The sequence below is a fragment of the Eurosta solidaginis genome, chromosome 5 (genome assembly GCF_040869045.1).
Source record: "Eurosta solidaginis isolate ZX-2024a chromosome 5, ASM4086904v1, whole genome shotgun sequence".
Classification (NCBI taxonomy): Eukaryota; Metazoa; Arthropoda; class Insecta; order Diptera; family Tephritidae; genus Eurosta; species Eurosta solidaginis.
Genome location: NC_090323.1, coordinates 194517805 through 194544959, shown reverse-complemented (window position 1 = coordinate 194544959; position 27155 = coordinate 194517805). Strand labels below are relative to the sequence as shown.

General features: G+C 37.0%; 1 protein-coding gene across 1 annotated transcript in view; it reads right to left on the bottom strand.

The window, feature by feature from the left end:
* Nucleotides 1–27155, bottom strand: part of LOC137252021 (uncharacterized) — a 490237-nt gene that overhangs the window by 285655 nt on the left and 177427 nt on the right. The window lies entirely within an intron of this gene.

Genomic DNA, 27155 nt, shown 5'->3' with positions numbered 1-27155 from the left:
TCCCGTAATGCTAAGCATCGATAGTCTGCATACGCCCTCTAATTTTTTGAGGTAGTTTTTTTTTTTGTGGCTTTCCACCAAGCAAGAACTCCATAGAATAGAATAGGGTTTACAATCGCCGTAAAATTCCAATGAGAAAGAGAGGGCGATAAACCCCAGGGACACCCCAGCATGCTTTTTAATGCATAAAGTGCCGTGGAGGCCTACTTCACCCTCTCCTCCACGTTGAGCTTCCATGACAGCTTACGGTGTAGGATGATTCCTAGATATTTTGTGCAAGGCTTCTACCCTCCTAACTTAGGCTTGGTCCAATTTGGGACGTTTTACCCCTTTGTAAACCAGACGATATCCATCTTTTCCGCGTTAGCTGTAAACCCGACATTAGATGCCCAGGTATAAATATCCCGAAGCGCCCGATCCATCAAAGAGCTAATCGTTGGAAGGCACTATCCGCTTATGACAATTGCAACGTCATCTGCGTAAGCCGTAAGTTTTTCGGGTCCCTCATCGAATCGCCTCAGCAGTTGGTTGATGACCAACGTCCACAAAAGAGGTGATAGCAACCCTCACTGCGGGGTGCCCCTCTCCGCAGATTTCGTGGCCCTGGCCCCGTACAATACCCATTGTGATGTAATCTTCCAGCAATTTAACATACAGCCGATCCTTCTGGTTAAGGCTGGATGTACTTTAATGTAATTAAGACCATCCATAATCGCCTATTTAGAAACATTGTTGAAAGCCCCGGCAATGCCTAAGAAGACTCCTACAGCATATGCCTTATATTCCAGGGCTTTCTCTATGCTTATTACCACCCTATGTAATTCGGTGTCTAACGACTAGCCTTTGGTGTACGCATGTTGTGTTGTGGAGAGCAGTTTTTCATCCACGTTGGACTTTATGCACACATCTATCAGCCTGTCAAAGGTTTTGAGCAGAAATGATATTAAGCTATAGACCCAGTCTTTGGGATACATGTGACCGATCTTCCCCGCCTTTTGTAGGAAAGGTACACGATCAGTTCTCCAAAAGTGCGGTACATGATTCAGTCTTATGCACCGATCGAATATTAAATTAAGCCATTCCACGATCGCTCTACTTCAAAATTGTAGCATGGCCGGGAATATATCATCTGGGCCCGTCGATATAAACTTAGAAAACGTCTTCACCGCCCATTCGATCTTGGTATCGGTCACCAAGCCCGGCACTACCCGCTCCATGATCGATGTGTGAATGCTGTCTGTTGGCTCTTCTAAATTTTTTCCCGTTGGGAAATGTGTATCGAAAAGCACCTCAAGGGACTGCTCACTATTACGTGACCATTCCCCGTCCCCTTTCTTTGTTAGTCCCTGGACTATGTTTCCCCTTGCTAGAACATTTTTCAACCTTGCTGTTTCGCTGTAGTACTCTATGTCCGTACTTTTCCATGAGATTCTCCTCTCACTGGAAATTTCACACTTTTAGATCCTCAATTGATCCCTGTACTCGTCCCGACACGCTTCGGTTTCTGGCGTCTTTGCTAGCTCAAACATTTCTTTTACCTGTCTTCTTAGAAGACTCAGCTCATTGCTCCACCATGGCGGCTTTGCTTTTTCTCTGAATCTTCTTAGAGGGAAAGCTCTGTTATACGCAGTCATAAGCGTCTTTGTTAGGAATTCATTAGACTCCTCCAGTTCCTCCACATTGGCAACCTCTTTGGGTTGTCCCAGTTTTGTTTCTACCTGTTTCTGAAATTTCGTCCAGTTCGTTGACCTAGGGTTTCTAAAGGTTCCTCCCTTCTCTACGCTCTTTAGGGGGCTGCTGAAGCTGATATACGTATGGTCGGAGAAGGATGTTCTTTCAAGAACCATCCAATCATACCTTGATATATGACCTTCGGAGCTCAATGTTATATCAAGAACATTGCTGGATGTTGGACCAATGTACGTAGGGACATTTCCCCTGTTGGCTATCTGCAAATTGGTTTGCAGGATGTAACAAAATAGAGATTCGCCTCTCTCGTTCGTATCTGCTCCTCCGCACGCAATGTGGTGCGCATTTGCATCCGCGCCTATGGCCAACCGCCCTCCGTAGCCTCTTGCACTCCACCGGTGGAACCTCCGCAGCATGGGCCATGTAGCAGGATGCTAGGATAAATTTCTGCTTATTCTCTAGCTCCACGGCCAACACTACGAGGTGCTCAGTAGTGTAATTAGGCAGCATATATAATGCAGCTGTTTCGATTACAGCTCGCACCCGCCCTTCCGTTTGCGCGTAGTATACGCCAAATCCCCGCGCGCTGAGTCCAGAAACCTTTCCCCCGATGGATCAGCGCCACGTCAAACGAACCCTCCTCAAGAGTTAGGAGGAGTTCGCTCGCAGCACCATTGGGCTGTTTGTTCCCCCTCCAGCACCTTCGTCGTAACGTCTTCGTCATCCACTTGCCCTTTTGGTTTAGAGTATTCGCTATTTACGCTTGATGTAAGAAAATATTTTGTATTTTAATTTGTTTAATAATTTGGGAAACATTTAAACAACGTGACATCGGGACGGACAAGCCGACAGCTGTTTCGCCTATGCATTGTAAATCTACTCACAGCCCTTTCTTTTTTATTTGGGAAATCTAGGTATATAATTTACGATTAGGAGTTAAGTACGTAAATAAAGACAATCTCGTTATATGTAAGCTAGGTCTTACTTAATAAATATTTTGTACATTAGTGAACTACTTGATATTTAAATTAATATTGATTTGAATATGTACACTGAAAGAAATGGTGCTAGTAAAATCAACAAATCGGTTCTATTGTTCTTGACTTAACGGAGATTCGGAGAAATTGATCGAATTATGGTTAATTCGACCGAGTTCTTTGTCAAGCGAACAAATAAGTTTAGTCATTTCAACAGAAGAGAAATTGTCACTCTTAAGATAACAAAATTCAGTAAAATTGACAGATTCCTAATCAATCTAACTGATTTTTTTGTTAACACAACTGATCTCACTGGTCATTTCAACAGTGATCAACAGTCAATACATGAGCAAATTTCAAAGAGAATTTTACGCTGCCTGCGCTCTCTACTTTGTACTTATGTATGCTGTGTACTATATGTATGCACATATTTACGTATGTATATGACGGCCGCCTTGGTGTGGTGGTAGCGTGCTCCGCCTACCACACCGAAGACCCTGGGTTCACACCCCGGGCAAAGCAACACAAAATTTTAGAAATACGGTTTTTCAATTAGAAGAAAATTTTCCTATCCGGGGTCGCCCCTCGGCACTGTTCGGAAAGCACTCCGAGTGTATTTCTGCCATGAAAAGATCTCAGTGAAAATTCATCTGCCTTGCAAATGCCGCAACATAGGTACTTTCGTACAAAGCTGTCGCAACAACTTGTTTTGTTCATTTGACTACTAAAACGGTCAATAAGGAATCACCTATTTTTGCGCAGTTGATTCAACATCTTGTTGTGATGGATAAAAATTGACAGAAATTTCGGTTGAATTGACCCGTATTTCGGTTGATTTTACCAGTCTTTTTCTTTCAGTGTATAAAATATGACTTTGGTTGTTGGGGTTTAGCCACAGATTTGACAGACCATATCGACTGTCAGCGATTCCGTTTGAATGTCCGCATCTGTAGCATTTTATTGGGACATCTATTTTGGCACTCTATATTGCATTGTAATCGAATTCTAAAGTAGGCTCCAAATTTCAAGTTTTCTAAATATGTATATGAATCCGTGAATCAATACATATATCAATGGTTGAATTGGATGGCGAAAAAAATTTAAACAAATTTGTAGAGGAAGTTATAAATTTTTTTCATACAACAGAGTCGCTTTTAGAGGCATTATTTCAAAACCCCACAAACTATTGGATGAGGCTGGTATTTCCGCATTTTTTCGTTTTGAAGTTATACTTCTTTATGCGCGTTATGAAAAATTTATGAGCGTGAAATTTTAGAAAATGTGACACAAAGTCACATGTTTGAAAATGCCCTTCGTGTGTATGTTCGCTGTGAATTGAACGTGCAAACTTGCTTTGAGTGGAATGAATATATCGATACTGATGTACATATGTACCAATAAAATAGAAATAGCGCCCCTATTTTTGGTATGTTTGTATGTATGTATTTACATATGTATATATATCTTGTGTACGTGTGGTTGTATTTAAAAATAAAAACATTCTATTGATTCGCGAATTTATGCTACACTTAATGTGAGGAAATAAATTTTTATTTATGAAAATTTTCAAATTTAAACTGAAATTTATTGACAATGTTTTTCCAGTCCCTTTATTGTTTTATTGAAATTAATTATTAGCGTGCTTTTAAAAACTATTTTTGAATGATGACAAAGAAGTATACATAAGTAAACTCAATTTCTATATTCCTAGAGATGCCGTCTTAAGCTCATTAAATTTGAAAATTAAAAATGAACAAACGTTTAAATCGGTAGCAAATTAACGTCCCATTAATACTTAATACAAGATCTTGATTATGTCAACGCATTTAGTATCGAGCAGTGTTGTTGATCAAAATTTAGTGCACTGCCCCCAACTATGGTTTTGTGGCGGGAGAATACAATAGAACTAATTAGCAGTTTGAAAACAGATAGACCTAATTAAGTATTCCCCTTGTACTTTTCTCTATTTGTTCGTTAAAAATACAGTCATTGTACACATATCACATCATATATATACCAACTCAATTGTGCAAATAATTACAGCGATGGAAAAAATAATAGAGACAATTTACTCCCAAATACTAAATCAATTATATCAGCAGAACTTAAATATCTTCATTGGAATAGTGCACCCTATAAAATTAAAATTTAAAGGTTTTTGCAATAAATTGTATTTTATGACTCAATAACCCGTATTACTATTTTAATTTATTTTACACGCATGATTTCATTGGTGTTGTTATTTTTATACTCAGCTGAGCAGAGCTCAACGAGTATACTAACTTTGTTCGCATAACGGTAATCCGTAGCGGCATAAAATAATCGAGATAGATATAGACTTCTATATATCCAAATGATCTGAGCGAAAAAAGAAATTCATTTAGCCATGTCCGTCCGTCCGTAAACACGATAACTTGAGTAAATTTTGAGGTATATTGATGAAATTTGGTATGTAGGTTCCTGGGCGCTCATCTCAGATCGGTATTTAAAATGAACGAAATCGGACTACAAGCACGCCCACTTTTTCGATATCGAAAATTTCGAAAAACCGAAAAAGTTCGATAATTCATTACCAAAAACGGATAAAGCGATGAAACTTGGTAGGTGCGTTGCCCTTATGACACACAATAGAAAATTAGTAAAATTTTGGACAATGGTGGTGGCACCGCCCACTTTTAAAAGAAGGTAACTTAAAAGTTTTGCAAGCAGTAATTTCGCAATCGTTGAAGATATGATTATGAAATTTGGAAGGCACGTTCCTCCTATTACTGTATATGTGCTAAATAAAAATTAGCAAAATCGGATGACGAACACGCCCACTTTTGAAAAAAAAATTTTTTCAAAGTAAAATTTTAACAAAATATTTAATATCTCTACAGCATATAAGTAAGTTATGTCAACATTCAACTCCAGTAATGATATGGTGCAACAAAATACAAGAAAATTTCAAAATCGGCGTGGCTTCGCCCTTTTTCATTTAATTCGTCTAGAATACTTTTAAGGCCAAAAGTCGAACAAAAATGTACCAATCCTTGTGAAATTTGGTAGGTGCATACATTCTATGACGATAACTGTTTTCTATGAAAAAGGGCGAAATCGATTGAAGCCACGCCTAGTTTTTATACACAGTCGACCGTCTGTCCTCCCGCTCGGCCGTTAACACGATAACTTGAGCAATAATCGATATATCTTTACTAAACTTAGTTCACGTACTTATCTGAACTCACTTTATCTTGGTATAAAAAATGGCCGAAATCCAACTATGACCACGCCCACTTTTTCGATATCGAAAATTACGAAAAATGAAAAAAATGACATAATTCTGTACCAAATATGAAAAAAGAGATGAAAAATGGTATTTGGATTGGTTTATTGACGCAAAATATAACTCTAGAAAAAACTTTGTAAAATGGTTGTGACACCTACCATATTAAATAGAAGAAAATAAAAAAGTTCGGGAGGGCGAAATCAAAAGCCCTTGGAATCTTGGTAGGAATACTGTTCGCGGTATGACATATATAAATAAATTAGCGGTACCCGACAGATGATGTTCTGGGTCACCCTGGTCCACATTTTGGTCAATATCTCGAAAACGTCTTCACATATACAACTAAGGGCCACTCCCTTTTAAAACTCTCATTAATACTTTTAATTTGATACCCATATCGTACAAACACATTCTAGAGTCACCCCTGGTCCACCTTTAGAACTATGGCCGACTCCATTTTAAAATACTCTTTAATAACTTCCATTTGATACCCATGTCATAGCTCTCAACTGAGTATGTAATGTTCGGGGATATAAACACATCGATCTATATACATATTTGCTTTTGCAACTCTTTTCAAGGGATTTCTAATGTCATAATTTAATTTTTGTTTTTTAAAAAATTAAGGTTTTTGAAATTTCCACAGGTGAGTATAATTTCCTTTGCAAGTAAGTAGCTTTTCTAATGAGTGTGTGAGGTGATCTCAGCAGCCTACACAAGTGCTTCTGCGAAGCCCTATAAAGCACCACAACCACATCGCCACTACAGGAAACTCTCCGAATGACGTATTATATGCAAGGCCGATTCTCCAAAACGACTTGCCGTCTATAATTCTCATCTGGCGCCTCTGCAAGTTCGTTTTCGATGGCGACTCCGAAAAAATGTATTGCAAAATCGTAATAAAATAAGAAGATCAAAACTTCCAAAGAACTCTCATTAGGAAAGCCCATCAAAATCTAATAGCAGATTTCAAATCAAAAACCGTAACTTTCGGAAAAAATTAAAAAAACTCTCGACTAACATCATATTACGAGAAACTTATGTAGATGATGTCGTCTCTGGCGGGCACGGTAACGGCAAATACTCTCAGCTATGACCAAAAATGATCTTAGCCAAAATGCTTCTCCAACAGCTCTGGTAAGAAGGAACCGACTAGGATGAAAAAGTCAAACCGGAATCCTTTTACAAGTGGAACACCTTCCGCGCAAATCTCCCAGCTATTAGCAGTGTAAATATCCTTCGATGGGTGCAATTTTGCATGCAGCACGATGAGAACTCTGCCTCAACCCACCTCTTTATGGAAAAAACTAAAGTCGCACCCCGACAAACAGTTAACTTGCCACGCCTTGAACTCTGCGGAGCCGTGTTATTGTCGAAATAAATAACTCAAACTCAATTTAAATTGAAGTTGCCACCACATGAACTGACACTCTGGTCAGATTGTCTTGGTCTGGGTAGAAAAAATCCGAAATACATGGAAAACGTATGTGGCATACAGGATTACTGAAAGTTTGCAGAACGTCAGGGATGCAACCCCATCCATTTAGGAACTAGAGGATGCAAACAACAAGATTTCGTTGACTGCCCGTTATGGTGGAATGTACTTCAATAGCTCTCTAGGCCGAACACAATCTGGCCAAAATACACCCTTCCAATCCATCTCCTCCGGAGAAAAAACACATTATGGCCGTTTCATCCATCACACTCAAAACCACCCGATACCCAATTCGATAGCCACCTCTCGCGGGTACCACGCTAAAATGAAACTCATAACGTTAATGCAACGCCATCATTTCCCAACAGCAATCACTCAGTTAAAAGAACCAAACCCTATCAGCAAGAAAATCTTCCCGCTGACCCTAAATCCCATGCTAGATAATGGCATCCTCCGAATTGACAGTCGTTTAGTTAATGCTGATATGAGCTATAAAGAACGCTGTACAATTATTATCCCAGACAACTTGAAGTTCTGCTCGCTGATTCTAGATTTGCTCCATAAAGTCTTGTTCCATGGCGAAAAGCAACTATCGATCTGCATGATACAGAATGAATACTACATCTCCAGAGTCAAGCAGAAAGTAAAAAGATGCATATTCAACTGCGTTCGAATGCGTTCGCAAATAATGACCGCTATGCCCCGAACGTGTCGCTTACTCGGAGTCGTTTTACGTCACCGGCGTTGACTTCGCTGGCCCATTTATGGTGAAGATGTCCCACTTGCGACTAGCTTGCTACGCAAAAGCATACGTTTGCGTATTTGTATGCTTCTCTACTAAAATGGTCCATCTAGAATCTTGCAAAAGTTAGACAACTGAGGTCTTCAGAGCAGCCTTCCCTCGCTTCGTTGGACGACGTCTATTACCGCACAAAATAATGTATGATAATGGAAAGACATTCGTTGGTGCTCTACGAGCTATTCAAAAAGAGCACGCAATATTCATCAAAGCAGCAGCTGTAGATGTATCGGAAAGATTTGCGGTACCAGGTTTTTCTTGGCAGCTTATGCCCCCTTATGCCCCACACATTATCCACTTATAGGATGCCGCGGTAAAAATTTTCAAGACCCATTCCAACAAAGTAGCAGGAAGTCAATTGTTTACGTTCGAAGAATACGTTCGAACACTCCTCTTTCGAATAAAATCGGTGCTTAATTCTCGCCCTCTCTCCCCCATGTCACAGGATCCAAGTAATTTATTAGCCCTCATTCAAATGCACTTCCTTCCAGGAGCTCCCTTATCATCCTTGCCAGAAACGAATGCCGAAAACTTATCTCCGTCTACAAAATGGCAAAGGTTGAAGGTTCTGTATCACCAATCTAGCTCACGATGAAAGAATTACACAAGATATATACTAAATGGAAACTTCCCTCTCAAATAAATCTTTAAAATAAATAAAAGCGACATTCTTAATACATACGACTATATACAATAATTATAATTAATAAAGTTTATACTTATTTACAATTAACACAAGAGTTGTGGCGCGTTTTTATTTCTTAAAGTAAAGTGCCGATATTTTCTCTTTAATATTTTCATAGTGCTCCATACCCCATACAAGTGCAGTTTTATAGGGCTTTATAAGAAGCTTCAACAACAGGTTTTTACCATTTATAATGAAAAATATCAATAAACGCGTTTTGTCCCAAAATTTTTTCCATTCCAAATTTCTACTGGTTCACCTCTTCGAACAACCTTAAAATGTAATTTTTATAGGGTGCACTATTCCATTATTATTCACATCATTGTATATAAATAAACAATTAAATAAATAAATGCAAGGCGCAATAACCTCCGAAGAGATTTAAGGCCGAGCTTATCTTGCAAATTGCGTAGTGCTTTTCATGGCAGAAATACACCCGAGGAGTTTGACGAATTACTTCCGAGGTGTGACCCCGGTTAGAAAAACTTTTTTTCTAAATTTTTGGATGTTACTTTGCCCGGGAGTTGAACCCAGTACCCTCGGTGTGATACGCCGAGCACCCTAACACCACACCACGTCGGCTACTACAGGCTGGGTACATTCACAATCATCAGAGTGCTGATATATTGCTGTGTTAATGTTTTTGTTTTTTTTTGCTCATTAATCGAATGTACCTAAATTAAAATGTTTTCTTGTCACACTTATACTGCTACAATCACAAAAATTTTCCAATTCAAAACTCATTTTTATTTACGTAACAAAATTTTGTATAAATAGCACCCACATATTTCAACTTCCTTCACTTTAAACTAAAAAATCGAAGGAAAATCATAAATTAAAATGAACTTGCGCAATTCTTACGCGATATTGTTTGTCGTACTTAGCAGTCTTTTGATTAATACGAATTCGACATATCGTGTTGTAGGTGGCAGAGATTCGATTAACCCGCATTTAGTGGCAATATTTAATGATGGGTATTATCGATGCGTTGGTACTCTGCTCACTTACAAGAAGGTGCTTACGTCTGAATTTTGCTTGGAAAATGTAATCCGGTCTGACATCACTGTTAAAGTTGGTACACCCGATTTAAATGAAGCAGGAGAAGTTGGCGAAGCGGGTCGTATAATTAATCCATGTGATTTCAATCGTCCGAGAATGGAAGAAATTGATATAGTCGTGATTGTATTAAAAAGAGCATTCACCAGGAGCATACATATAAAACAAGTATCTTTATGCGAAACTGAATTAAACACGGACACAATATTCGAGGTTAGTGGATGGTCTACGAATAATGGATACAAGAATATGCTCCAAACTGCTGAATTTGTAGTAACCCCAATCAGCGAATGTGAACATCGTTATGGGAGTCGTTATGCGGATGCAGGGAAAAATTTCCCATCAACAGTAATTTGTTTAAGCCATCCGGATTCGACTAGGAATACGTGTTGGGGAGATGCTGGTGCACCGGCCATGGCGGGAGGAAAACTTTGTGCGGTGCTAGTAGGTCGGATGAACCTCTTTCCTTGGACTTTATATACAAATGTACAAAATAATAATGTTCGAGCTTTTCTGCAATTTGCGAAAACCAATTAATTGCAAGGTGTTTCTTTAAATCGACTGCTGAGTTCACCTAACTCGGCTGAACGCCCCATTGTATTGTTTACAAATAAATAATAAAAAATGTAACTGCGATTTAAAATAAAAAAACTTTGGTTATATTCATTTAAGATGTGACGCATGCAAATGCCTTAGGGTGTGAGATCAAACTTTAAACATAGTTTTAAAGTTCCCACGTTTATGAATAGAACATGATACAAAAAGAAACTAACGATATAGGTGAGACAAACTTCACTGATATCGGTATAAAAGAGCTGATCCAACCAACCTTATGGAAATCAGTGTATTTGTTATTGATATCATAGCATACCGCCTTTGTCATAACCTTCATAGATTTCATAGCTCGAAAGGACACTAAAACTAAAGCAAATATGCAGATTTCCAAGACCAAAATGATGGCGTATCAAATTAAAATATCGAACTAAAACCATCAAGTAACAATAAAAAAGCAATTAATTAGTTTTTGGTTTTCAGCCATATCCATTACACTGGGTCGATTTATTAACCGATATCGCACCATCGATTTTTCGATAGGATTTGGGCTTAGGAAAAAAAGTTCCACTACGCATACCCAAAAAAATAATTTTCGAGCGTGCGAAGTTCCATTTTTTTTTACTTTTTTCGACTTTGTTTTTTAACGTTTTTTTCATGACCTACTAAAAAATTTACATTTGATTGTAAAATTTTCATGTATACCCTGTCCGACCAAAAAAGGCCGCTAAAAACGTTGGCAATAACAGGTTTTTGAAAAAAAAAAAAAAAATATTACATATGTATGTATGTATTAATATATATATGAAATTTCTCAGGCTCGAAAATTATTTTTTTCCGAATGCGTAGTGGAACTTTTTTTCCTGAGCCCAAATCCTATCGAAAAACCCGATGGCCGGATATCGGTTAAATTTCGTCCATACAAATCGACCCACCCTAATATCCATAATCTATAATTTTTTGCTTTCGCGAATTTATTCACATTTTGGCGTTATTATTTTTTGTTCTGAAATGTTTTGGCTAAGTACGTAGGTCATTGATTATCTAGCTTTTGATCAGTTTTTTTTGCATAAGTTATTACATCTTTGAAGTTATACTTCTTTATGCACGTTACGAAAAATTGTTGCGAGCGAAATTTTCAAAAATGTGACAAAAGTTTTGAGTAGGATGTACATTAGACCGGGTTGGTCTACATTAAAAAAAAAACAAGTAACGGCGTCTAAGTTCGGGTGTAACCGAATGTTGTATACTCAGCGTGCGCTTCAATTGTACATTTCATTTCAGATAAATTACGTTTCTACATAACAAGAGGCACCGCCCGTTTAAAAAAATGTCTCCCCATTTCCTCTTACAATAAAACTTGATAATTGAACTATATTGATTCAAAACTATTTTTTGCTAAGTTATAGCTTATTATTCTAGTCTAGGACCCTTTTAAAAATCTTTTGTATAAAAGTGGGTGTGGTCTTTAACCGATCTCGTCCCTTTTTTCTACAAATATTTCTTGCTATAGGGAAAATTTGTGTACCCAATTTTATTAAGAACCGTTAATTTGTCTTCGAGTTATGGCTCCCGAAACATAGAAAACTTCTTAGTCATAAAAGGGGCGGTGCCACGCCCATTTTTTAAATTTCAAGTTTTTGCTATTTATTGTTATAAATCCACTTGGGAAATGAAACACCATTGATATAGAGCTCTTTTTTGCAAATATATAGCTAGTTTTATTCGTCCACGACCCTTTTAAAAATCTTTTATATAAAAGTGGGCGTGGTCCTTAACCTATTTCGTTAATTTTTCTTCAAGGCATTCCTTATATTAATGGCAACCTCTCCGCTCAACCTCTGTTACTATAGGTTTCACGATTTTTGATTTATGATTAATAATATTTGTAAAATTGATTTTATCACAAGTGGGCGGTGCCACGCCGATTTTAAAAATTTTTTTCAAATTTTTATCAAGAGTCTCAATATCAGTTCACACGTAAAATTTCAACATGCTAGGAGTATTATTTACTAAATAATCAGGTTTTTTGTGTTTTCCAATAGTAATCTATTCTGGGGACAGATAAGCTCGTGTACCAAATTTGGTGAAGATATCTGTATATTTACTCAAATTATCGTGTTAACGGACAAACGGACGGACGCTCGGATATGGCTCAATAAAATTTTTTTTCAATACTGATGATTTTGATATATGGAAGTCTATATCTATCTCCATTGCTTTATACCTGTACAACCAACCGTTATCCAATCAAAGTTATTATACTGTGTGTGCAAGGTGTGAAGTCCGCCCCTAAATGTGAAGCTTATGTTGAGAGCGTTTTTTAATTTATTTAAATCTTTCGAAATACAGCCGAAATTGGTTTTTTTGCTTGGATATTTGACATCCGATTTTTTAATTGATACGCCATTATTTTGATTGTTGAAAATCTGCATTTTTCCTTTTAATGTCATTTCGAGCCATGAAGTCGTTTTCACTGGATTAGGTCCCTGAATTGTGTTCTATCCCCCCTAAAGTACCTATTTGTTTTACCAGCCGAAAGTATTTTCAAATTCATGACATTGTTGTTTTTAAACCATTTCCCTTAAGGCTTGGTTTCCTCGAAAGCGGCACCAAAAAAGCGGTTGTCAAAAATGGTGCAATGTAAAAGTAATTATTTGGAAACTAAGAAGACTGTGAAGTTCACCGTTCAACTCGTTCTTCACCGTATTTTCTCACCGTCATACCATTGCGCAACGATACAAGGTGGAACCATGGGAGAGCTGATTTTAAACTTTTTTATTTGATTTGATACATCAACTTCCGGCGCAGTACGATTTTGACATTTGTCCACCGAATTTACAAAAGCAAAGTACATGAAATTTTTATTTATGTTTGTAGGTATGTCACCCTGCTGCCACCTTGTATCGTTCCGCCATGAGTCATACTCAAAGCGGTGAACAATTTGTCAAATTTTTGAGTTATTTTAATAAATAAATAAAACAAAAACTATTTTTATATTAAATTTTTGACAAAACTTATCTATATATATAAAAATAAGTGCACATTTTTGGTGTTACTTTATAACTTGAGACCGGCTCCACCAAATTCAACCAAATTTCTACGGTACATTTGGGCTATCATGTAGATGGTTTCTGTAAAGTTTGATTGAATTTGGTCGAGCGGTTCATGAGATATATCACACCAACTACGGCTACGTTTCATACCAATATATGGTGCTTATTTCCATTTTGCATTATTCAATGGAATTGACGTTTCTAGAATTATAATTTGACGTTCGGCATTTATCAAGTGAAAACCAAACGAAAGAAAGAAGTCATCTGTTTTGTTTTGTTTTTTTTTTTTTCTTCATAAAAACTGTGAAAAAACAAATAAATGAACTGGATTTAAGTAAATTTGGTATATGCTGTGCTTCAATTTGGTGAGTAATGTTCCACTAAATTTATTAAGTGTGATTTTGTTGCGTCACAGAAACAACATTGTAATAGAGTTGCGTTGCTTTTCTTCAGAAACAACCATGAATGCAGTTGAAATAATCTTGGAAATTGCTGACCGACTGCATTATGATGAATATCTCATAAATTTCGCATCAGAAAATTCATTTTTGGCTGGGATTTTGTCAACAAGAATTCAAGAGTATCGAGTTCATCGCATTTTTTACGACGATGCATTGATGCATTATTTCGGTCAATATTTTAAATTTCTCGAAATAAAAACTCGACATTCCGCAAATTTCAACTGGTTCTTTTCAAATGGTCGCTTCATTACTGAAAATTTACAATATCTCTTCATTACACAACTGTCCCAACAAACAACGGTTCGGCGTAACGTGTTCAATCTTCTTTCACGACGAGAAATCACTTATTGGGAAAGGAATAAATTGTAATTGTTGGCGATCAGTTTCAATCCCGCGATATTGTACCTCATCTTAGAAATGAACAATTAAAACTTGTTTCGGAGCTTCATCGCAGTTACGACGCATTACAATATCCAATTCTACATTGGAAAGGTGATGATGGTTATCACAATAATATACCAATGATAGGTCCAAGAACCGGTAAATAATATACTAATTATATTAATCAGATATTAAATAAAAACTAAAATCTAAAATCGAATGAACATATTTTTTACAGGTCGAGATGTTCAAAAGAAAGTTAGTGCGATGAATTATTATACTTATCGATTGATGATTCGTGCACAAGAACAAAATTACATTCTGAGATGTGGTAAACTTTTTCGCCAATACATTGAAACTGAACGTCTCAATTTCATCCGATTCAATCAAGCCTAATTGCGATCTGAAGAGTACATACATTTGCAAGATGCAATAGCGAATGATGCAAATGTGACTGATATCGGACGTCTGACGATATCACCAGCTTCTTATATTGGTAGTCCACACCACATGCACGAATATGCACAAGATGCTATGTCATATGTTCGAAAATACGGCCGACCAGATCTTTTCATCACTTTTACATGTAATCCGATGTGGAACGATATAAAAAATAATTTGTTCGACAGTTTCGACAAATTAAGCGTTTTTGGAAAGTTACAATGTTGGATGTACTAGATTGAATGGCAAAAACGAGGTTTGCCACACGCACACATATTGATATGGTTGGTACGTAAAATAACACCGGACGCGATTGATAGCGTCATATCAGCCGAAATACCAGATCAAACAATCGATCCAGAATTATTTGAAGTGGTAACAAAAACATGATTAACTGTCCATGCGGTGAAATAAATATGAATTCAGCATGTATGATCAATGGGAAATGTTCAAAGCGGTATCCGAGAGCATTAATTTCCGATACCATAACAGGCAATGACGGATATCCATTGTATCGACGTGGATCATTTGAAAATAATGGTAAAAAGGCGATAATAAGAGCGCAAAATCAAGACATCGAAGTTGACAATCGTTGGGTCGTGCCATATTCACCGATATTGTCAAAAGTTTTTCAAGCTCACATAAATGTTGAGTACTATAACTCAGTAAAGTCTATCAAATACATTTGTAAGTATGTGAATAAAGGAAGTGATATGGCTGTTTTTAGAGTAGATGGTGAAAATAGAAATGATGAAATCACTCAATATCAAATGAGGCGATACATAAGCAGTAATGAAGCAGTTTGGCGTATTTTTTCGTTTCCTTTCACGAAACACATCCTGTTGTTGTCCATTTGGCAGTTCATCTGGATAATGGTCAACGAGTTTATTTCACTACTGAGAATGTACAGCAGAAATCAGCACAACCACCAGCAACTACTTTAACTGTTTTTTTTCAATTGTGTGAAATCGATACATTTGCCAGAAATTTCATATATATGTTGAGATACCGCAATATTACACCTGGAATGCATCATCGAAAAAATTTCAACGGCGTAAACAAGGAACACCAGTTGATGGTCATCCAGGTATTTTCCAAACAGATGCCTTGGGCAGGATGTATACGGTACATTCCAACAATGCTGAATGTTTCTATTTGCGAATGTTGTTGGTAAACGTTCGAGGACCAAAATCATTTCAGGATTTAAGAACAGTTCACGGTCATTTTTGTCAGACATATCGCGAAGCATGTCAGCTCTTGCATTTGTTAGAAGATGACACTCATTGGGACGCAACACTTCATGATGCATCGATTTCATCTCATCCACAGCAAATACGAATGCTATTTTCGATTATAATATCAACAAGCATGCCATCGAATCCAATTGAATTGTGGAATAAATATAAAGATTATATGACTGAAGATATTTTAATTCGGATGCGTCGTAGAGCAATGGATCCTGGTTTGCTGATTACATTGGAAATGTGCAATGAAGCTTTGATAATAATTGAATATATGTGTCTTGCGATTGCCAATAAAGTATTGGGGCAGTTAGATTTGATTTCACCAAATCGTCCAATTCATGATTTATTTGATCGAGAGTTGCAGCGTGAACAACGATTAGATTGTGACGATTTACGTACATTTGTTCAATCCAGCATCACCAAATTGAACAATCAACAAAAGAATATATATGACAAAATCATGCAAACTGTTTCTGATAACACTGGTGGATTATATTTTTTGGATGCACCTGGCGGCAGCGGAAAAATATTTGTGATTTCATTGATTTTAGCAACTATTCGATCGCACTTGGCACTCGCTTCTTCTGGAAATGCTGCAACTTTATTGGATGGAGGACGAACAGCTCATTCAGCTTTAAAATTGCCATTGGATATATAGGTGGCTGAAACTCCAACCTGTAACATATCCAAAAATTCAGCGATGTCAAAAGTTTTGCAACAAGCAGCGGCAATTCTATGGGATGAGTGTACAATGGCAAACAAAAAATCATTGGAAGCATTAAATCGAACGATGCAGGATTTACGTGGAAACCGAAGGATTTTAGGTGGTGCTTTAATTTTATTGTCAGGTGACTTTCGACAAACATTGCCCGTTATTCCACGACCAGCACCGGCAGATGAGATCAATGCATGTTTGTCCCCAGCGGGTTAGGGGGTCAGAATACTCCCGCGGTAGGTATGCCTGTCGTAAGAGGCGACTAAAATACCAGATTCAAGGGGCTGTGTAGCGCAACCCTTCAGGCTACCAGCGAAATATATAGCTTCTCCAAACCCAACTGTCAACCTCACCTATCCGCGGCGAATCCTATTTCACTAACAGACGAGGCTCTGGCCTCCTCATGGAACTTGAGGGTTGGGAGGGAGGGATGGCCTGAAGGTTTAATGTGGCCACATAAATCGTTCCCGAGATGGTCGGGCTAGCACCTTAATGTTGCTGTGGTACCGGAGCGTACCGGATCTGTATCCGGAAAAGGACCGTTACATCGATAACACTCCCCAAAGCCTTTGGGGAGCAACCTTATCGCTACAACAACAACAATAACATCAATGCATGTTTGAAGTCTTCCCTTTTGTGGCGATACGTGAAAAAATTAACATTACACATAAACATGCGTGTTCAGTTGCACAATGATCAGTCTGCAGAGCAGTTCTCGAAGCAATTGTTAGAGATCGGAAATGGCAAACTTCCAATCGACAAAACAAATGGTTTGATTACATTGCCAAACAATTTTTGTACAATTATCCAATCAAAAGAAGTATTAATTGAACGAGTGTTTCCAAATATTGTTCAAAATTATATGAATCACGATTGGTTGAGAGAATGCGCAATACTGGCACCAAAAAATGTACATGTCAATGAAATCAATCATCACATTCTGAAAAAATTTCCAAGTGTGGTGACAACATACAAGTCAGTGGTTAGCGCAGTGAATCAAGATGACGCAGTGAATTATCCAGTTGAATTTTTGAATTCATTGGAACCATCTGGTATGCCACCGCATTGTTTAAATTTGAAGGTCGGCTCATCAGTTGTTTTACTACGGAATTTAAATGCACCAAAATTGTATAGTGGAAGAACACTGAATGTAAAAAAGTTGATGACGAATTTAATTGCAGCAACAATACTGACCGGCAAAGCTGAAGGTGAAATTGTGCTTATACCGCGAATCCCACTGATACCAACAGGCATGCCATTTGAATTCAAGCGTGTGCAATTTCCAGTGCGCCTATCATTTGCTATTTCAGTCAACAAGGCGCAAGGACAATCGCTTCGAGTATGCGGATTGAATTTGGAGGAACCGTGCTTTTCGCACGGACAGCTATACGTTGCCTGTTCCAGAGTAGGCAGACCGACTTGGACTCGTTCCAATGTTGGTGCACAACAAATTTATTAGCTTTAAATTGCTCTAAATGTAAGCATATGACATTTCACCGAGTGAAGCCAGCATTGAAATCTTATGTAATAGATGGTACGCCTTTGGAGCGTATATCTATTGCAAATGATCTAGGTGTCCTTTTTGATCCGAAATTGAATTTTAACATGCATATTTCATCTACAGCCAACAAAGCGTTGGGTTTACTTGGATTTGTTAAAAGATGGGCTAAAGAGTTCGATGATCCGTACCTCACTAAGGTTCTTTACACATCGCTGGTTCGTCCAATACTCGAGTATTGCTCATGCGTTTGGTCCCCTGTTTCTCAAAAGCATATAAAGCGTCTTGAGTCAGTTCAAAAGCAATTTTTGATATTTGCATTGCGCGGCCTTAATTGGGACTCAAGTCTCCACCTTCCTCCATACAGAAGTAGACTTCTTCTTATTAACTTACCCACTCTGGAAAATCGGAGAATATTACTGGGGGTATTGTTCATCCATAAGCTCATTATTGGAGAAATTGATTCCGCGGACCTCCTCAGCCGCTTGTTTTTTGCGGTTCCCCCTAGAGTATCCAGACACTACGTTCCTTTCTATTTACCCCTTTGTCGACGAAACTTTGCTAAAAATAATCCTCTTCTTATCTGGTGCGCGCACTACAATGACTTGTATAGCTGCATCAGTCTTGAATGTACTTTTGCCACTATACGTAATGCAATACTTGCCTATCTAATTTAAGAGATGCAAGCTAATTTAATTTGCCGGCATTTTATTCCTTCGATAATAAACAGGAACTATCTCGCTTAAGGATGGAGGAACATTTATCAACATGTATCATTAAGAAGGAACAAGACAGTACTGTGTTGATTGGAATCTGGTGCATTCCAACAACGTAAAAAACATGCTTTTTCATGAGTCACTGACCGGAATCGTATGCATTCCGGCAGTATAATCTTATGGGTCAGGCATCGAGCTGATTGGAATCCGGTGCATTCCAACAACACAGGTCATGTTACTTTTTTATGCCTTGTGATGGCGTATCCTCATTACACTACTCTTAGCACTGCCGTATTCCCATGACATGCTGATTGGAATCTTGTTGCATTCCAACAGGGAGATTGGAATCCACTGCATTCCGAAATCATGCTGAGCGGAATCTGATGCATTCCGCCAGTATAAGATTTCGGCATAAGATCTTATTTCTGCTCATATTTCTTATTATTATTATATTCTGAAATTAAATAGTAATGTTCATTAATCTTTCTTTGTTTGTAATATAACATTGTTGAAAGCTCGATATATCTTAAATTTTATCTTTTGAGTTGTATATTTATATATCTTTTATATTATGCAGTCGACCATAGTTTGTCGTCGACTTTAAATAATAAATAAATAAATAAAATAAATAAATTTGGTATAAGGGTACTTCCTTTCTTTTCGGAAAGTTGACCAGGATCTGATCTATTGTAATAAAGTTTCTTTCTGGGAAATGGACCAGGGACCGATCTATTCGATCAAATTCAATTCATTATTCGATTTGCCTGAACTTTGGCTGTAGGCAGCATTTTGCCTAAATAAGTACTAACGATCTTTTTTTCGGGAATTGGACCAGGGCCGGTCTATTCCAACAAATTTGCTGAAATTTGGTATATAGGTAGGCTTATTTTTATCATAAGCCACTGATAAATAACTGAAGTATTCAGCCATTACTCGAAGATGCTACACTTAATGTGAGAAAACAAATGTTTATTTATTAAATTTTTCAAGTTTAGACTGAACATTATTGTCCTTGTTGACAACCTTTTTCCAGTCCCTTTATTGTTTTATTGAAATTAATCATTTACGTGCAATTAAAAACTAGTTTTGAATGATGACAAAGAAGTATAACTTCTCACCTATAGATGCCGCCTTAAGCCCGTCAAATTTAACGAATATGTTAAAGATGAACAACGTTTAAATCGGTAGCAAAATAACGTCCCATTAACACTTAATACAAGATCTTGATTATGTCAACGCATTTAGTATCGAGCAGTGTCGTTGATCAAAATTTAGAGCGCTGCCCCCAACTATGGTTTTGTGGCGGGAGAATACAATATAACTAATTAGCAGTTTGAAAACAGATATAACTAATTAAGAATTCCCTTTGTACTTTTCTCTATTTATTCATTAAAAATATACATATTGTACACATATCACATAATCGTTCTCAAATTAATATATTAATTGTGCAAATACTTACAGTTATGGAAAAAAGAATATTGACAATTTACTGCAAAATACTAAATCAATTATATCAGCTGGTGTTGTTATTTTTTTGTTTAAGTGTACCACTTATGAAGGTCTATAATTTTTGTTACGTTCCAATGAAGCGTGATCCAGATACGGATAGAAATTTAAGATGCAAAATCAACAACAAATTGATCCATATGATTCACATTGTTGTTGCATTTGCATGTTAAATCGCTATCCGTATCTGGATCACGTTTCATTGGAACACGAGGTGTGTGGATTTAATTTTGCACACTCTGTGCGGGTATAAACGCAGCCATATATTTGTTTTTGCAACTAACAGGGATTTTTAAGGTATTACATTTTTTTTTTGTTTTTTAATAAATTAAAGTTTGTGAAATTTTCACAGGTGAGTACAATTCAATTCGCAGGTAAGCATCTTTTTTTAAACAGGTGAGTATATTTTTCTGCTGGGGTAAGTTGTAATTTTCTTCATAAAACCAAAAAATGGGATTGGAAAATAAAAAGGAATCTCTCCACGCTGGTGGACCCATCTCAAGTCTTCACACTCTCGAAGAATGGAGAATTTTTACTCTCAGCAAACCTTATAGGTAACCAAGAAGAGTCACTCGTTCAGGTAAAAACCCAACAACTGGAAAGACTTTAGGAATCACTAAAAGATTCCTATCGTATTCCTTTCTCCATTCCACAAGGTATCTACAAGTCTCTTTATTAGTTTGTGCACTAATGCCTGGTTTTTCAGTGCGAGTTTAAACTCCAGTTAAAGTTGGCTAGTATTTAACCTGGCAACTTTGTTCGATAACATACAATTTCGCTGCTTATCTCAGCTTAAGCGGCCGAAGTGGCAAGGTTAAACTCTAGTCAACTTTAACTGGAGCTTAAACTCGTACTAAAAAACCGGGAATAAGAAGATTTAATTTATCTTATATGTATATATATTTCTTCTGTGCGTGTGTTTGTCACTGAAGTCCTCCTAAATGGCTTGATCGATTTTAATAAAATGTTGTGGGTCTGTTCAAAGGGGTTTGAGAATTTTTTATATTCATAATTCCTGCCTTCACTGTGAGTGCGTCAACAAAACGTGAAGATTAAGCTCATCTGGGTCCCGTGCCATTTACATTATCCTTTAAAACTGTCACGAGCTTGAAAACACTTGAGGCTGACGTAGAAGGCTGTAAAGAATTCGTAGGTCACCTTTGCTCTGCTATTATATATATGGGCCTCGAGTTAGCTTTGAAAACGTACTCCCTTGTAGGAAAGCAAAATCCTTCTGGTCTGAAGTGGATAGAATGGATAACTTTCCAAGGTGAGATCGTGCGGTACATCTTAATATGCTGTAAAAAGCTTCTTGCTACAGATGAATAGGCGACAATGAGGTGGAAACATCATGCTTGACTGTCCAGCTTTTGCCAAACCTTAGCAAAAGTATTTCTGTCTCGGCTATCTTGGGATTTCACAGAATTTATTCTGGTTTTAGATAGGTTTTATCCGTAACTATATAGATTATCTAAGTAGCTATAGCTTCCTCAATCCTTATCTTATGTGGTAATACAGCGGACCTTAATTCATGCTATCCGTTTGAGCTTGCACTGCTGAGGTAGCTACCACTCAATCAAACTCAAAATTCAAGCGATGCGTCAACAAGTGATCGATGGCGGTGGGCTGGCTGCTACTCTTGGTGTTGGCACCTTAAGCTTCTGGAGGCAAGTTGAACGCAGTGCACCCACGCATGGCCGACGTAAAAAAGTTCAAGATTTATGTATTTGAGCAAACGTTAGAAGCATTTACCGATTCATCGTGCGTTCTTAACTATGTTATGTTATGCTATGTTACTTTATGTTATTTAATTAATTTCTTACTAAACCCTTTTATCGCGTATTTTGATGTTTTGTACAGTTGTGCCATATTTTCGAATACATTTTGTGTAATAAAAACTTTTCCTTTTTTAACAACAAAGATTTATGTATATAATTTCTTTTTTAGTGTTTCTGATTTTTTATAAAGTTTTATTTAGTTTTATTAGGTACAAATTTTTTATGTTTTTTTTAACAATTTAATATTCCTAACCTTTAAAAATATTTTTTGAAGTTGTTTTTAATATTACTTTTTTCTTCCATACTTTCAGAAATCAAAGCAAAGAAAAAAACAGCAGGTAAGAAATAATAAATTCAACTTATCTTTCATTACTTTATATAGAAGGGTATTTTCATGCCCAGGCATTCTAGCGATGATTTTGCATCAAAGATTGCGGAGAAGTTCGGACATTCGAAAAACGTTTTTATTTATTTATGTATATGAAAAGGTTGGGCATTGGACTGGGTCTCCATACGAATTAAAAAAGTTACAAAAGATCGCCTCTAAATTTCAAGAAATCACTTTATCCTTGCAAATTGAGCCAAATAAATTATTTTTTTTTTTTTGTTTTTTTTGGGAAATGGTTATTTGACATTTGACTGAAAATAAAATATATTTCCTATTGACGTACGTGGAACCTTTGTTGTTATTCCAAAGTGTTAACTAAAATTCGCTACGTTTTGTCTGATTAGTCAAAAGCCCTTAATTAGACAAAAATACTTGAAACGCCATAAGTCATAAATATAATCAAACTAAAAGGGAGTGGTGTAGTTGTATAAGTGAAGGCGTTTTCCAGATATCGACCAAAATGTGGACCAGGGTGACCCAGAACATCATCTGTCGGGTACCGCTAATTTATTTATATATGTATTACCACGAACAGTATTCCTGCCAAGATTTCAAGGGTTTTTTATTTCGCCTTGCAGAACTTTTCATTTTCTTCTACTTAATATGGTAGGTGTCACACCCATTTTACAAAGTTTTTTTCTAAAGTTATATTTTGCGTCAATAAACTAATCCAAATACCATGTTTCATCCCTTTTTTCGTATTTGGTATAGAATTATGGAATTTTTTCGATTTTCGTAATTTTCGATATCGAAAAAGTGGGCGTGGTCATAGTCCGATTTCGGCAATTTTTTAAACCAATACAAAGTGAGTTCAGGTAAGTACGTGAACTGAGTTTAGTAAAGATGTATCGATTTTTGCTCAAGTTATCGTGTTAGCGGCCGAGCAGAAGGACAGACGATCGACTGTGTATAAATACTGGGCGTGGCTTCATCCGATTTCGCCCATTTTCACAGAAAACAGTTATCATCATAGAGTGTATGCACCTACCAAATGTCACAAGGATTGGTAAATTTTTGTTCGACTTTTTGCCTTAAAAGTATTCTAGACGAATTAAATGAAAAAGGGCGGAGCCACGCCCATTTTGAAATTTTCTTTAATATTTGTATTTTGTTGCACCATATCATTACTGGAGTTGAATGTTGATATAATTTACTTATATACTGTAAATATATTAAAGTTTTTGTTAAAATTTGACTTAAAAAAAAATTTTTTTTTTAAAAGTGGGCGTGTTCGTCATCCGATTTTGCTAATTTTTATTTAGCACATATACAGTAATAGGAGGAACGTGCCTGCCAAATTTCATCATGATATCTTCAACGTTTGCGAAATTAAAGCTTAAAACTTTTAAATTACCTTCTTTTAAAAGTGGGCGGTGCCACGCCCATTGTCCAAAATTTTACTAAGTGTCTATTATGCGTCATAAAGTCAACGCACCTACCAAGTTTCATCGCTTTATCCGTTTTTGGTAATGAATTATCGCACTTTTTCGGTTTTTCGAAATTTTCGATATCGAAAAAGTGGGCGTGGTTATAGTCCGATATTGTTCATTTTAAATAGCGATCTGAGATGAGTGCTCAGGAACCGACATACCAAATTTCATCAAGATAACTCAAAATTTACTCAAGTTATCGTGTTAACGGACGGACGGACATGGCTCAATCAAATTTTTTTTTGATCCTGATGATTTTGATATAAGGAAGTCTATATCTATCTCGATTCCTTTATACCTGTACAACCAACCGTTATCCAACCAAAGTTAATATACTCTGTGAGCTCTGCTCAACTGAGTATAAAGATGCATATTCAACTGCAAGACGTGCACGATATATAAGCAACGAATGCGTTCGCAAATAATGACCGCTATGACCCGAACGTGTCGCTTACTCGGTGTCCTTTCACGTCACCGGCGTTGAATTTGCTGGTCCATTTATGGTGAAGATGTCCCACTTGCGACTAGCTTCGCAATATTTATCAAAGAAGCAGCTGTATATGTATCGGAAAGATATGCGGTACCAGGTTTTTCTTGGAAGTTATGTCCCTTTATGCCCCACACATTGGCGGCCTATAGGATGCCGCGGTAAAAATTTTCAAGACCCATTCCAACAAAGTAGCAGGAAGTCAATGGTTTACGTTCGAGGAATACGTTCGAACACTCCTCTTTCGATTAAAATCGGTGCTTAATTCTCGCCCTCTCTCCCCCTTGTCACAGGATTCAAGTGATTTATTAGCCCTCGCTCAAATGCACTTCCTTCCAGGAGCTCCCTTAGCATTCTTGCCAGAACCGAATGCCGAAAACTTATCTCCGAATAAAAAATGGCAAAGGTTGAAAGCTCTATATCACCAATCTAGCTCACGAAGAAAGAATTACACAAGATATATACTAAATGGAAACTTCCCTCTCAAATCTTTAAAATAAATAAAAGCGACATTCTTAATACATACGACTATATACAATAATTATAATTAATAAAGTTTATACTTATTTGCAATTAAAACAAGAGTTGTGGCGCGTTTTTATTTCTAAAAGTGAAGTGCCGATATTTTCTCTTAAATATTTTCTTAGTAGTGCTCCATACCCCATACAAGTGCAGTTTTATAGGGCTTTATAAGAAGCTTCAACAACAAGTTTTTACCATTTATAATGAAAAATATCAATAAACGCGTTTTGTCCGTATTATTTTTTCAATTCCAAACTTCTACTGGTTCACTTTTTCTCGAAAGAACAACCTTAAAATGCTATTTTTATAGGGTGCACTATTCCATTATTATTTCCATTATTGTATATAAATAAACAATTAAATAAATAAATGCATATGCGATAACCTCCGAAGAGATTTCAGGCCGAGCTTATCTTACAATTTGCGTAGTGCTCCTTTTAATTTTTCCTAAAAATTGGCGGGACTGGGCCAACATGTTTTATGCCGACTGCGAGTGGCATCTGCATTTTCACTTAGAAGCTTTTCATGGCAGAAATACACTCAGAGAGTTTGACGAATCACTTCAGAGGGATGAGCCCGGTTAGAAAAACTTTTTTTTCTAAATCTTTGATGTTACTTTGCCCGGGAGTTGAACCCAGGGCATTCGGTGTGGTAGGCGGAGCACCCTACCACCACACCATGTCGTCCGGTAATTGCCATATACATATGTATGTCATACTTCTATATTGCTACTACAGGCTGGGTAAACTCACAAACATCAGAGTGCTGATATATTGCTATGTTAATGTTTTTGTTTTTGTATTCATTAATCGAATGTACCTAAATTAAAATGTTTCTTGTCATACTTATACTGCTACAATCACAAAAATTTTCCAATTCAAAACTCATTTTTATTTACATAACAAAATTTTGTATAAATAGCACCCACATATTTCAACTTCCTTCACTTTAAACTAAAAAATCGAAGGAAAATCATAAATTAAAATGAACTTGCGCAATTCTTACGCGATATTGTTTGTCGTACTTAGCAGTCTTTTGATTAATACGAATTCGGAATATCGCGTTACAGGTGGCAGAGAATCGAGAAACTCGCATGTGGTGGCAATATATAATGGGGGGTATTATCGATGCGTTGGTACTCTGCTCACTTACAAGAAGGTGCTTACGTCTGAATTTTGCTTGGAAAATGTAATCCCGTCTGACATCACTGTTAAAGTTGTAACACCCGATTTAAATGGAGAAGGAGAAGTTGGTGATGCGGGTCGTATAATTAATTCATGTGATTTCAATCCTAGAATGGAAGAAATTGATATAGTCGTGATTGTATTAAAAAGAGCATTCACCAGGAGCATACATATACAACAAGTATCTTTATGCGAAACTGAATTAAACACGGACACAGTATTGGAGGTTAGTGGATGGTCTACGAATAATGGATACAAGAATATGCTCCAAACTGCTGAATTTGTAGTAACCCCAATCAGCGAATGTGAACATCGTTATGGGAGTCGTTATGCGGATGCAGGGAAAAATTTCCCATCAACAGTAATTTGTTTAAGCCATCCGGTTTCGACTAGGAATACGTATTGGGGAGATGCTGGTGCACCGGCCATGGCGGGAGGAAAACTTTGTGCGGTGCTAGTAGGTCGGATGAACCTCTTTCCTTGGACTTTATATACAAATGTAAAAAATAATGATGTTCGAGCTTTTCTGCAATTTGCGAAAGGCAATAAATTGCAAGGTGTTTCTTTAAATCGACTGCTGAGTTCACCTAACTCGGCTGAACGCCCTATTGTATTGTTTACAAATAAATAATAAAAAATGTAACTGCGATTTAAAATAAAAAAAACTTTGGTTATATTCATTTAAGATGTGACGCATGCAAATGCCTTAGGGTGTGAGATCAAACTTTAAACATAGCTTTAAAGTTCCCACGTTTATGAAGTGAGACAAACTTGACCGATTCATATCGGTTGGTATAGAACAGCTGATCCAACCAACCTCATGGAAATCAATGTATTTGTTATTGATATCATAGCATACCGCTTTTGTCATAACCTTCATAGAT